Raw genomic sequence first — 7,214 nt, forward strand, 5'->3', positions numbered from 1 at the left:
ACTTTCCGTTCAACCCAATACAATAACTTTGATCTCATTTGAAAGATAATTTAATACCAAACAAAAAGTTTCGTATAAACATAGGTCGAAAAATGCTTCCTTAAAAAGTTAGCGCCCAAAAACCTCTAAAATCACGGATATTTTTTACATTTTTACAAATATCAGGGAAAGTATGCGTCTTTTAACAAAAAGTACCGAAACAAAAGTTGTAGAGAATTAAATTATCTTTCAAATGAGATCAAAGTTATTGTATTGGTTGAACGGAAAGTTCGTGCCGTTTTTTGGGTCTTCATCTCTTAGTAAAAAACGGAACGAACTTTCCGTTCAACCCAATATATCGCTAATGCCAAGCTTGAACACTAGACAAATTACGTTTGCTAATCTATTAAATTGATATCGTACACGTAATGATAAGCTCAACCAAATATTTTAAATGAGATTTCAAATTTTTCGTTGTCACTAAAAAAAACGTGTAATCATTAGAGAGGCATCTCATACTAAAGCTTAGGAACGCATCACATGAAGGAAACTAAGTAAAAAAGACACAAACAAGGACGAGCAGAGAGCTTTTTATTCTGTAGCCATTCGTGGCACTCGTAGCAATTTAATAATTCATTGAACCAGAAATACATTAACATTTAGCTGTTAAATACACCCGCAAACGTATATAACTCTGCTTTGTCTATGTTCTCGTGAAAAACAGAAAGAAAAAAGAATACAAAATCGTCAAAGATTTATGAAAGGTACAGCTTTCGTTCTCTTTCCTCAGATCGATATAATCGAACTCGTCGGTAGCGAGCTGATATTTATCTTGCAGACAATCAACGAAAAACAATTATCAATCCCACTATAAATATTTGTTTTATCTTTAAAAAATAACAATAAATCCATTCAATTCTCAATATAAATTATAAAAATATCGCATTATATTTTTGTCTTAATTCGTTCATGAAAGAAATCTGTAAATATATCTATTGGTAGTTATAACATCATACTTATTGCAAGGTTAAATTTTCTTACGCGAGAGAGAAATCTCTCTCTCTTTCTCTTCTTATATTCTCTACTATTATATATATATTGCTAATAATTACATAAGAGATTATTAAATAACTAATTTGAAAATTCGATCAGGATGTTCAGGATTATAAATCCAACAATCTAATTGTTGAAAATTTTTCCTTTCTCAATTAAGCCATATTTTATATATAGTGTGTATCAAAATAATTAATAAAATAATATATGAATAAAGAATAAATGAATAGTGTATATCTTGGCAATAAAAACACGTGTGAAGAAGCATGCGCATCAATTTTATACGCGCGAAAAAGTTTAAGCCATGTATGCGAGAGCTTCCGTAAATCTCAGAGTGTGAAGCGATAGTTTCTCTCTAACGAGGAGGCAACACACGTAGGCACCCAATATATGCGACCGTAGTATGGTTACGAAGCACGCTGTAAACGTCAAGCGTCGCAGATAAAGAAGACATTTCGCGGCGATCACAGTCGACGACGAATAGCGTCGTTAAAAGAATAGCGAATGCGAATCTCAGCAAAAATATCGCTCGTGAACAGAAAATTCAGATTGCAAATGTTTCTCACAGATTGAGGAAAAAATAGAATTTAACGCTCTCTAAAATAAAATACAGATATATATATATTCTATTATAATATATATTTCTGTATATCTATCATTTCTTATATAATGTATTTTCTATCATTAAATAATTTTTTGAATGTTACTAATTTAATGATAAAATTTCAATAAAAACAAATTTGTTTTGTTTTATATTTTAACTCTATATTGAATGTCGCTTTTAAATCATCAGCAACATTACGTAATATATTGTAAATTATCGCGATTATAAAATAATATTGATCGCATGTGAGAGGATTACTTGAATTTATTGCAGGAAAGACAATATGGCTAAGGCTTCTCATCTCAAAAGTTGCGCGAGGTCTCTCCTCGGCCAATTCCACTGATAAGCGTCTTTTTGCCGAATGTCTGCAATGAATCTTGGCTCGGTCTGTGTGTGTATGTGTGTATGTGTGTTACAGCGTAGTTCTAAGATTAACATTGATTTAAATTACAAATTTAACTACCCCCCGGGTTCACCCTGATGCGAAACACGCGCAAGCATTCTGGGTCAACTGAAGGAGCTGGTAGGTGAGACGGTTAAAATGGACGAACTACTTAAAACAGTCTCTCTCTATCTCTCACTTTTCTGCTATCTTTCTCTATCTGAAGGAGAGTAATAAGTCCGTCGTGATAAGATTGTTCGAATAGCTTCCCACAGAGATACGCTGAAACATTAATTCCGATAATAGCATTAACCGCGTGCCTCCGCGGATCTTCGACTCTCCTGTGTGCTCCCTCCCTTTCTATCCCCGCAAAATTTCTTAGAAAAGAAGATGGGCACGAGCGACGGTTCAATTTATCCCGACCAATTTGACTTTTAAAGAAGTTCGACGAAATTTTTCTGCTCTTTGCGGCGAGAAGACTCGTAGTTCTCGCTTTGGAAATCATCTTGCAGTCAACTGCTTTGAAAGATATTAATACGTATATTGATTTAATCGCATTATTCAATCCTACCATTGTAAAATACTATTTTACATTTAATGTTGCGTTTCTATAAGATAGAATTCCATTCATTTATACGGTATAAACGTTACTAAAATAAATATTATCATAAATTGTATTCCATAAATTATCTTGCAAAAATGTTGTTCACAAAAAAGACTTAAGAAGAAACTGCACGTATCACAGCTACGTCAAAAATTAATAAATCTAATACATTTCGAGATACATGAATTTAATATTACACAAAAAAACCTTTTAGCCTTTCAAAATATAAAATTAATAATTAATTTATGAGTTAAAGTAAAGTAGCCTTATAGAATAGAATTCAATCTCAAAATCGTAAATATTATCTTGTATCAAACTAACTTTTTTATAGCGGCTGTGCACAAAAATTCATGAAAATAAAAATTTTTATTCCGCAGAACAAATCTTTACTCTTTAACTCATAAATTAATTATTAATTTTATATTTTGAAAGGTTAAAAAATGTGATTTGCGCAATGCAAAAAATTCATGGATCTCGAAATATATTAAATTTATTGACTTTTGACATACCTGATCCGTACAGTTCCTCTTTAATATAACACATTGAGGAATTTAATATTATCTTAATCGCAAAAAGCAGATCATTATCAAATATTGCACTTCATTATATAAAAAGAGTGATTCAGATTTTAGTTGATTCTTCTGCTGAAATATACGTACGTAGAATATTATTAATAAATTACATTAAGCAGTGAAATACGAAATAAGGAGAAGTCGGTATCTATAAAAGTTTGCGATAACTAAAAATTAGATTATCCTACTGTTTCAAAAATAATATCTTTAATATAATCAAAACTGAGAAAAAGTAATAGTTTAAAATACAATTTTTTTTAGATCGCAAGAAAAAAAATTGCGTATTTAAGAAAACATGCGCGTTTTTGGCTACGATGTCACTCTTGTATGTAATCGTGTAAAACATTATTCAATAATAACTGCCGAGATATACTTATCATTATATCCATAGCGACGAAAAAGAGAGAGAAAGAGAGAGGGAAAAAGAGTCTATTGAATGGCAGATGCGCTGTTTCGGTTATTATCTCGGAATTTGCTGACACATGAGCGCCCGCGCTCACGCACACATATATATATATACGTACGCACATTTGTCATCGTCAAAATGTATTGTACATCTGGTCAACGATTTCACGCCGTTTCGCCAACATTATCGATCGTTTTCCCCATCAGATTCGCAATAGCCAATAATTCGGCGATCTTTTATACATTGAGAAATCGCTGCTAAATCGAGAAAGTGCAAAAGTAATCAAGATGCTTAACATCCAAATTAATATTGCACTGTAATAAAGAAGTACAATATAAAATAGACTTTTTGGAACTAATTAATATTTATAAAAAAAAAAATTGAATGACATATTTAGTGCTTCCTTGTACCCGATGATATCTTCCAGAACTCTGGAGCAGACGACGAACATCCCGGTTTTATAAAGTGCTATTCTTCATGTTATACTCTCTCTCTCTCTCTCTCTCTATGAACCCATTATTTATCTTGTTCTTTTCCATTCCTTTCTTTACTCTATTTTAACGACGAACATCCCGGTTTTATAAAGTGCTATTCTTCATCTTATACTCTCTCTCTCTATGAACCCATTATTTATCTTGTTCTTTTCCATTCCTTTCTTTACTCTATTTTTATCTGTCCATCCACTTTAATTATGTAGATCTCAATACAAAAACGTAAAAAAATTAACCTTTAATTATATTCCAAAACGTATTGCGATACAGAATTAAATTGAGAGATACCAACGGCATAGAGATGCTTTGTGAAATAAAACGTGCCGTTACATAGAAAAAAAGAAATTCGCGTCCTCGTTTACATTCAGAGCGCATTCTCCGAGATCGAAACAACTCGCCGGAGAGGGTTTATGCGTGCCGCAACCGACTGCCTAAAAATAAACATAATCCGCTTTGTAGGGATACGTGCGAGCGATATCGAACGTCGAGATCGTCGATTCGCTGCGATTTCCCACGAGAAGGTGCCGAGACGGTGGGGAAAAAAAAAAAAAGGTATAGCAAAGAAAAGATCGATCGCCCCGCAGATTTAGCGGATCCATCGCCAGGGATATGCAAAGTAGCCGCGAGACACCCCGTCGACCCTCGTTTCATCGGTCTCTCCGTCTCCCTCTCTGTATGTCAAAAGTTTTCTCTCTCTCTTTCTCTCTCTGTCTTTCTTTCTCTCTCTATCTATATAATTCTCCCTCTCTTTCAACATTTTGGTACTGCGTGGGCCGGCTTGGTAGGTGCACTCCTGGCGGCTATTTTTGCGCGACGGAAACCGCTATTTCAGCCCCGGCTAAGCTGAATTGCCGTTCCCGCGAGGGAGAACGAATGGCGGCGCGGGGACCGACAAACGGCCGGCGACAGAGTTGCAAGGGAGGAAACGACGACAAGAAATGTCGGGAAACGTATTGCCCCACGGCGGAGATTCTGCCAGAGGCGAGAGATCGTACGGTGCCGGCTCGAATGTAGCCTTGAACTTTGCCCCCGACCCACCGTCGATCTTACGCGTATTCTAAACCGGTTTGATTGATAATGGTCCTATCGATCACCGGCACGAACGGTGACGCGCGTTCGCCACTATGTATCATCGGCATAAACATATTGCTGTGTTATGTATTAGTCGCGATCGTTAGCGAGAGGGTAAGAAAGGGCAGGGAGAGGAACGTTCGAACCTGTCGCGTGCAGAATTTACATGCGACACTGTCAACTCGGGTTGATGTAACGTAAATCACGCGAACCCCAACGAGAGAGCGATTCGATAACAATTATCAATCAACGACTCAGAGAATTTCTTTCAATAGAGATATGCATCATTAAAAATGGTGGATACATACTTGTTCTATCTCAATCTGTTGTTCTATATCAATCTGTTATTTAATACCAAAGCACACGATTCGAAAAACGATACGTATATTTTTGTTTATTTTTTGTACTAACTCGAATACGATCGGATAAACCTTACGCAAGTTGATTCGTTCGGCCGCGGCACTGTTTAATTTTCATGCATATATGAAACGCGAAATGAGAAAATATAATTCTTTATTTTATGAAAAGAGGATCAAACTTCGATATATATCGTTCAAAACTCTTTCGCCGCGCTCAAAGAGTACGATGGCGTGATTAACTTAAATATTGAATCAATCAACCAACGATATGAAATGCGCGATTTCTTTCCTTCGTAGCTTGATTAATGAAAATAGCCAAAGGAATTGGATTAATCTGAGTATCTAAAGAGTTGGAGTATTTTTTTAAGAGAAGACATTAGCTACGCAATTTCGAATTTTCCAACCGAACCAAATATCAAATATCATTGTCATATTATAACATCACTGTGGTTTTATAGACTATTTATCGTTTTCCCGATTGCAATTGCATCGATATCAACACTTATGCAGATATGAAATTATTAAAAACGTAAGAGAATCAATCTTGATATGTATTTAGAAACAATAGTAAAGAATTTTGTGGAAATTAATATTAATTGAAAAAATGGTCAAGCTTTAATATGATTTCCAAATTAATTCAATTAATTTCTCGATATATAAAAATATTTCTCTCATATAAAGACGGAGTAAAAACTTCACGTTGGACAAAATAACTCGCAGTCCACCATTCGAAAAAACAGACCGATCAAAATCGCGAGAGAAACTCAGTCGTGCGAGAGAGAATGTCGGTTGCGATAAAGAATTAGCTACGCCGATTCGAGTTTTACGGCCGAACGCCCGACGATATATCCATGCGGAAAGCAGAGCGTTAAGAGCGCTGTGCAGTTACGATTTTATGCATCGATATCCGATATTGTATGTTCGTAACGTCAGATCACAGATCAGTTACCGAAGAACACCGATCAATCCTCCCGCCAATAATTTCATGCACGATAGAATTTTCAAACATGTTGCACGACTTGCTCATATTAATTTACATTATATCAATGGTACTCTTATATAAGTTTTAAAACATATACGTATTTTTAATAATGACAATAAATATGATGTGTAATGTAATAAATCTTGATGTGTCAGTACTTCTGTATAAATGTACGATTCACGTTACGAGATAACCCGTTCTACTTGATTTTAAAATTCCCGTGTAATTTATCGTCATGTACCAGCATAAAAACGAATATCATATCGCCCAAGTGTTGACTCCATATAAAATCAGCTGTTTGATATTTAAATAAACGGCTACTGTGTGGCATCTACATTATAATGGTCTATCATTCTCTTCAATACAGGCTCGTTTCTATTTTAGTATCCGATGCGACGAGGAGAAAGCGAAAAGTATAAGAGCGATTACGAGGGCGAGGAAGCAAGGTGGCGATGGAGAACGGAAGCGCCACATCGGAGGAGAAGGTAGATGAGATAGAGAATAATAGTCTCAGTTATACGTGACTACGGTAAGCGCGGCTTGTCTATGGAAGGTCGGTGCACCGCACCTAGGCGCCGCTACTCGGAAAGTACAGTGGCAGTAATGGTCTAGTAAATCACATTATATTGTTTCTTGAGGGGTAGGGGAGAGGTGTGGTGAGAGGTCCGTTGTAAGAGAGCACGAAGGGACCCGGAGCTTTCTCCCTCTTTC

General features: G+C 35.6%; 2 protein-coding genes across 10 annotated transcripts in view; one reads left to right on the forward strand and one right to left on the reverse strand.

Annotated features, from left to right (window-relative positions):
- Positions 1-7,214, forward strand: part of LOC115241062 (UDP-glucuronosyltransferase 2B31-like) — a 403,584-nt gene that overhangs the window by 279,195 nt on the left and 117,175 nt on the right. The window contains exon 1 of one of the 3 annotated variants that reach the window (XM_029816592.1): positions 6,972-6,988. The exons of the other annotated variants lie outside the window; for them this stretch is intronic. The gene's annotated coding sequence lies outside the window, so the exon portion shown is untranslated. Of the gene's footprint in view, positions 1-6,971; positions 6,989-7,214 lie in introns of those variants that run through there. 3 annotated transcript variants of the gene reach the window in all.
- LOC115241064 (lachesin-like) overlaps positions 1-7,214 on the reverse strand; it is a 293,937-nt gene that overhangs the window by 204,737 nt on the left and 81,986 nt on the right. The window lies entirely within an intron of this gene.

Source organism: Formica exsecta, unplaced genomic scaffold, assembly GCF_003651465.1.
Source record: "Formica exsecta isolate Colony F162 unplaced genomic scaffold, ASM365146v1 scaffold465, whole genome shotgun sequence".
Taxonomy (NCBI): domain Eukaryota; kingdom Metazoa; phylum Arthropoda; class Insecta; order Hymenoptera; family Formicidae; genus Formica; species Formica exsecta.